Genomic DNA, 6,532 nt, shown 5'->3' with positions numbered 1-6,532 from the left:
GCCTGTCAGGCGTTGCCATCCAAACTCCTGGAACAAGGTTCATGGAGCTGCAGGAGGAGTTTATATAACGGGTTCCTAAGAGCATTCCAGCCAGCAAGATTAGGGTGGAGGATGGCAACAAGGCTGATGGCAAGCACTGGGCAGACAGTAGTTGAATCTTTGTTGCTGCATATATTAAATACGTCTATATGCCCATTGGTATTGGTGTGTTCTAAGTGACCGCTCTAAAAAGGCAGGTACATTCTTTAAAATGTAGCTCTATTATTATTTTGAAATAATGTAGAGAGCTGGCTCCTAAAGTCAATATCTGAGTAGTAGATGGGGTGCACTGGTTCAATCACAGCTCACTTCAACCTCAAGCTCCTGGGCTCAAGTGATCCTCCTGCCTCAGCCTCCCCAGTAGCTAGGAGCATAGGCATGTGCCACCACACCTGGTTAATTAAAAAAATGTTTTTTGTAGAGATGGAGGTCTCGCTATGTTGCCCAGGCTGGTTTGGAATATCTGGCCTCAAGTTCCTGCCTTGACCTCCCAAAGTACTGGGATTATAGATTTGAGCCCCTGCTCCCAGCCCAGATGCTCATGCTCCTTCACCTCTCTGAAGATCCTCAAAGAAGGCTGCTTAAGGCTGGAGGTGACTCTCTTGGGGACAAGCCAGCCTAGTTGTTGTGGGTGCCAAGGAGATTAGTGTCTCTCAGCACGCCTGTTAATCCATTTGTGTTTTACCAGTACATTTTAGCACCCTGATTAGCACGCTGTAGTATGAATAGTGTCTCAAAGGAGGTCTCCATATCCCATTTCCCATGCCATGCATATGCCTAATGAGGATGCCCTAAAAGCTGGTTGAGCCTAACTATTATCAAGAGATCCTGAAATTCTGTACCTCTAGGAAAGTTCTGCAAAAGAGATCTTCCCCAGTTCCCTCACCCAGGGCGGTAGGTGGGTTGAGGAGAGTCCAATATGGCACCCAACTGTGACCAACTGAATTGTGAAAGCCAATTGCAGTTCTTTGGGGTGGAGTCCAGGCAAACTTTTTCAGTGTGAATCAATCCAATAGGAGCTGCTACTATGAATGGAAAAAGGGAGAGATTAAATAATGTGGTTTGGCCAGGTTTGTCTCGAATTCCTGACCTCAAGTGATCTGCCTGCCTTGGCCTCCCAAAGTGCTAGAATTACAATTTTGAGCCACCGTGCTTGGCCTTGAACTTTATTTTTCAGTGTAGTTTTAGGTTCACAGCAATACTGAGTGGAAACAAGAGAGTTCCCACTGCTATGTCTTCAAGGTCCAGCTTCCATATCATTATCTCTATGAAATCTTCTCTGATTTCACATAGATGTAAATAAAAGTTTTCTCTTCCAAATTTCACAGCCCCTTTAAGAAAATTTAACAAGATTTCATTTTCTAATCTGTTTTATTTGTCATGTACCTATCTTTTCTTCTTCGCTAGACTGTAAATTCATTAAGGGCAGGATCCATATCTAATCTACCTCTGCATCTCCTAACGCCATGGTTCCATCATTGTTTTGGCAAATATTAGAGTATGCATGTATTATTACACCATGCTGCTTACATATTTATAGATCTGCTTTTCTTATTTGATGGACACCTCTGAGATTATATCTTTATTTTTCTGTGTCTCCCAATGCCTTGAGCAATGTCAACTATATAGTCAGTGGTGAATAAATGCTTGCTTTTTTCGTATGAAAGGAAGCTGGCTGTTCTACGGTAAAATTTCAGCTGAAACGTCAGTAAGTATTAAGTAGTAATCATAAACAATTAAAAATTATGGAAAAGTATTGAAAAATTTGTTTTCAATAGAATGTATTTATTGTGTTCTCAAAAGCATATGTTTTCATCTCCCAATGTTTCCTAAGGCTTGGTGACCTTTGTGTAGGATGAGACATCTTTCATGGATGAAAATAGATCTCTGACTCTTTGAAATCATAACTTCTTATGGCAGTAGAAATATATCAAGGAAAAAAGAGTTTGAGTCAAAATACATCTTTAAAGTTTTCTTTTTGTCAGAACATTTGACATTTAAAACTCATTATCTCTTGCCACTTGAATCTCAGTGTTGACCTCAAGGATTCTGTAGAAGGTACAGGATTTAGAGGGCAAAGAGAAGCACAGGAAAGTGAAGTGAATGAAAATGAAGAGTAGAGAGGTATAACCTGGTCTTGGTGATGTCAAATTCAGCCCAAAGGCAGTGGGTAACTTATGGGATGGATCAAAAGGAAAGGGATAAATGATGACAAGAGTAGCAACATTAAGTCAGAAAACACAAGAAAAATGAAAGAGGTCAAAGGGCAAGACACACAATAGGTGAGGAGGGAACATTTCTAAAATAACAACTGTGATCCTTTAATTTTTTTAAATTGCACCAATAACTTCAGAATACTGGTAATGAAAATACAGATAAAATTCCCCTTTAACACCATTTCCCTGGAAATCAAATCTTTTTCCTTTTTTTTTTCAGCCCCAGAGAATGGAAAATATTTAGAGAGGTACAAAACTATAAAGTGTCTCTATAAATAACTACAAAATTTTGACTTACATTTATTTATAATGTCTAAGGCACAGCCACAAGTTCTCCTCTTCTTGGGAAAGAAGGAGAAAATTTTAAGGGTTGGCTGCTCTTGGCTGGGTGTGGTAGGTCACACCCATAATCCTAGCACTTTGGGAGAATGAGGCTGGAGGATCACTTGAGCCCGCGAGTTTGAGGCCAGACTGGGCAATATCATAAGATCTGGTCTCCACAAAAATATTTTAAAAATATTAGTCAGCCATGGTGGCATGTGCCTGTACTCCCAGCTACTGGGGAGGCTGAGGTAGGAGGATTGGCTGAGCTCAGGAGGTGGAGGTCTGGATTGCACCATTGTACTCCCAGCCTGGGCGATAGAGTGAGACCCTGTCCAAACAAACAAACAAACAAAAAACCACACACACACACACACAACAAAAAAATGAGTTCACAGCTCTTATCTTTACTTTAACTAAGTTTAGACATCCCTCCCTCAAGCTGATTCTCCTTCTAATCCCAAAATAACAGAAACATGGAATTAGGTTAAGACAACTGGCTAAAGAAATTTATTTCTTCATGCCATTATTTTCATTAATAGGCATTCTAGAATTTTGAGGTACTTATTGTTTTCTGTCTTAACATACATATTGACATTCATAGATGTAACATACCCTTATGAGCATACTTACATTTTGAAAAATCTCCTCTTCACCTTCAAATTGTGAAGAAACAAAGCACTGAAATAATTCATAATTCATAATTTCCATCCAAGCTAGTGCTACTTCCTAACTATGGACCACATTATAGGCAGGGTAGGTGGCAGTTTACATGTATTTCCTACAGAATAGTCTGTAACTATAACTTTTCAACTCTAATTTGAAAAAAATAACAAATTCCAAGTAATAATAATAATATATTGATAGAGTCTATCGGGTATACAGTAATTTATGTATAAAATATCATACATAAATGTTGGTATATTATTGTTTATAATAGATTACTTGCAAGTCACCTCTCAGTTGGTTAAAATGCAATCATACATGACGTTATGGTTGAGTATGGTTGGTCTAACATGACACTGTAACGACCTATAACCTGCGTAGCCACTGTAAAGACATTTTCTTGTTGTTGTTGTCATCAAGACTGGAGTGCAGTGGCGTGATCTCAGCTCACTGCAACCTTCACCTCCTGAGTTCAAGCGATTCTTCTGCCTCAGCCTCCTGAGTAGGTAGGATTACAGGTCCCCGCCACCGTGTCTGGTTAATTTTTGTATTTTTAGTAGAGACAGGGTTTTGCCATGTTGGCCAAGCTGGTCTTGAACGCCTGACCTCAAGTGATCCACCTGCCTCAGCCTCCCAAAGTGCTGGGATTACAGGTGTGAGCCACCATGCCCAGCCTTGTAACGATGTTTTAACCCTCTGACAGTGAAGTCAATGAGGGGACCTTGAAATTGTTTTTGAATATCTGATTCCTTTTCTTTTCTTTTTTCTTTTCTTTTCTTTTTTTTTGAGGCAGATTCTCACTCTATTGCCCAGGATGGAGTGCAGTGGCGCAATCACAGCTTACTACAGTGTAGAACTTCTGGGTTCAAGCAACTAGAGAATTGCTTCCCAAGTAGCTGGGACCACTGGCGTGTGCCACCATGCCTGGGTAATTTTTAATTTTTTTGTAGAAACAAGGTTTTGTTATGATGCCCAGGCTGGTCTCAAACTCCCGGACTCAAGCAATTCTCTTGCCTCAGCCTACCAAAGTGCTGGGATTACAGGTGTGAGCTATTGTGCGCAGCCCATTTTCTTACAAGGACCTGAATATCAGCTCTTTGCCAAGTCAAATAGTTTCATTCCATAGGTGCAGTACATTGGCCGTGTTCAATTGGAAGTAGCCAGTTGAGAGAAAATGTCCCAGTGTCCCTAATCTCACAAGATTGTGGAATGAGCCTTTGACAGTGGAGAATTGTAACAGTGAAACAGTAAAAAAAAAAAACTACCGTAACTAACTCCAGTATTGTTTAAGCGGCATTTACCCATTCCTGCACATAGGCAAGGATAATTTTAGAGCACTGAGATAATATACAAAAATAGCAATAATGTAGTTTTAAAAGCTAACTCTAGGATTAAAAGAGAAATATGTAAACAATGAACTCTATTTTCTTAAAGATTTATAGGAGCATTGTGATCTGACCAAAAACAAAGAAGTTCCCAACCTCCTCGGACCCTGGCTGGCACCCAGATGTCTGTGTTTATTGATTACCTCTTGATTCCAACCCCCTTGCCTTCCCCTGCCCTTAAAATAAAAAGAACCTGATATTTGTACTGATTAAGATGATACTTTAGAATGCTAGTTCACCATCTTCTTGGTTTTGCTGGCTTTCCAAATAAACCTACGTTTCTTCCCACCAACCCTTGTCTCTCAACTTTGGCTTTTGAGCTGCTAGCTGCTGACCTGTATTCAGTTACATTTTCGATATAAATCACTATTATTTATCTTGGGAATCCACTGGCTGAAATTCAAGTTCTTTCTCTACTGCCAAAATCCAAAATTTCCATTTCATCAGCTTCAAATGCATTTAAAAATGTCAAAATGCATTATGACGATGTTGTCAGATAAAACCAAAAATACCTCCCACCTTTTATTGTCTTTGAATACTCAGAAAATGAATGAAGGAATAATAGAGATGCTTCTCTAGAAACTTTAGTATTATAATTAAATCTGCCAGACATTTGCATACGGTATTTATTGCACAATGTTTTGTATTTTCCAGGGAGAGAGAGAGATTGGTTACAGTCAATAAGTTGTATAACTGATACCTGAATTCACTCTTTCCTTTCTGTGTAAGTTGATTCCAAGGCATCAGACTACAGACCTGGAACAGAGGAGCAAAGGCATAATTCAAATTACTGAGCATCTTCTGCTAACAATGTGTAGTAATTTTTTTACTTAGTACATGTGAACTTAACCTAGAACCTAAGTTACCTTAGTTCATGTGTACTTAGGTTCTGGGTTTAAAAAATAATGAATTATATCATTCTAGTCTTTTAATTAATTAATTAATTAATTAATTCTTGAGACTGAGTTTCATTCTTGTTGCCCAGGCTGGAGTGTAATGGCATGGTCTCGGCTCACTGCAACCTCCGCCTCCTGGGTTCAAGTGATTCTTGTGCCTCAGCCTCCCAAGTAACTGGGATTACAGGCACCTGCCATCACGCCCAGCTAATTTTTTTTGTATTTTTAGTAGAGACGGGGTTTCTACTGTTGGCCAGGCTGGTCTTGAACTCCTGACCTCAGGTGATCCACCTGCCTTGGTCTCCCAAAGTGCTGGGATTACAGCTGTGAGCCACTGTGCTCGGCCTATAATTTTTGTTATTTTATTTTACTTTAAGTTCCAGGATATATGTGCAAATTGTGCAGATTTGTTACATAGATACACATGTGCTATGGTGGTTTGGTGCACCACCTATCAACCTATCATCTGGGTGTTTTTTTTTTTTCTTTTTTGAGACAGAGTCTTGCTCTGTCACCAGGCTGGAATGCAGTGGCACTCTAAGCTCACTGAAACCTCCGCCTCCCAGGTTAAAGTGATCCTCCTGCCTCAGTCTCCCGAGTAGCTGGGACTACAGACGTGCGCCACCATGCCTGGCTAATTTTTTACATTTTTAGTAGAGATGAGGTTTCACCATGTTGGCCAAGATGATCTCGATCTTCTGATCTCGTGATCTGCCCGCCTCGGCCTCCCAAAGTGCTGGGATAACAGGCATGAGCCACTGCGCCCGGCCACCATCATCTAGGTTTTAAGCCCTGCGTGCATTAGGTATTTGTTCTAATGGTCTCCCTCCCCTATAGCTCTAGCCTTCAATTCAAAGTCTAGCAGGGAAAATTTTTTTTATTTTTTTGGGACAGGGCCTTACCCTATTGCCAAGGCTAGAATGCAGTGGCACAATCTTGGCTCACTGCAACCTCTGCCTCCCTGGCTCAAGCCATACTCCCACTTCAGTTTCCTAAGTAGCTGGGACTA

The sequence above is a fragment of the Colobus angolensis genome, unplaced genomic scaffold (genome assembly GCF_000951035.1).
Source record: "Colobus angolensis palliatus isolate OR3802 unplaced genomic scaffold, Cang.pa_1.0 Scaffold91, whole genome shotgun sequence".
In the NCBI taxonomy this organism is placed as follows: Eukaryota; Metazoa; Chordata; class Mammalia; order Primates; family Cercopithecidae; genus Colobus; species Colobus angolensis.
Note: the sequence above shows the minus strand (reverse complement) of the source record.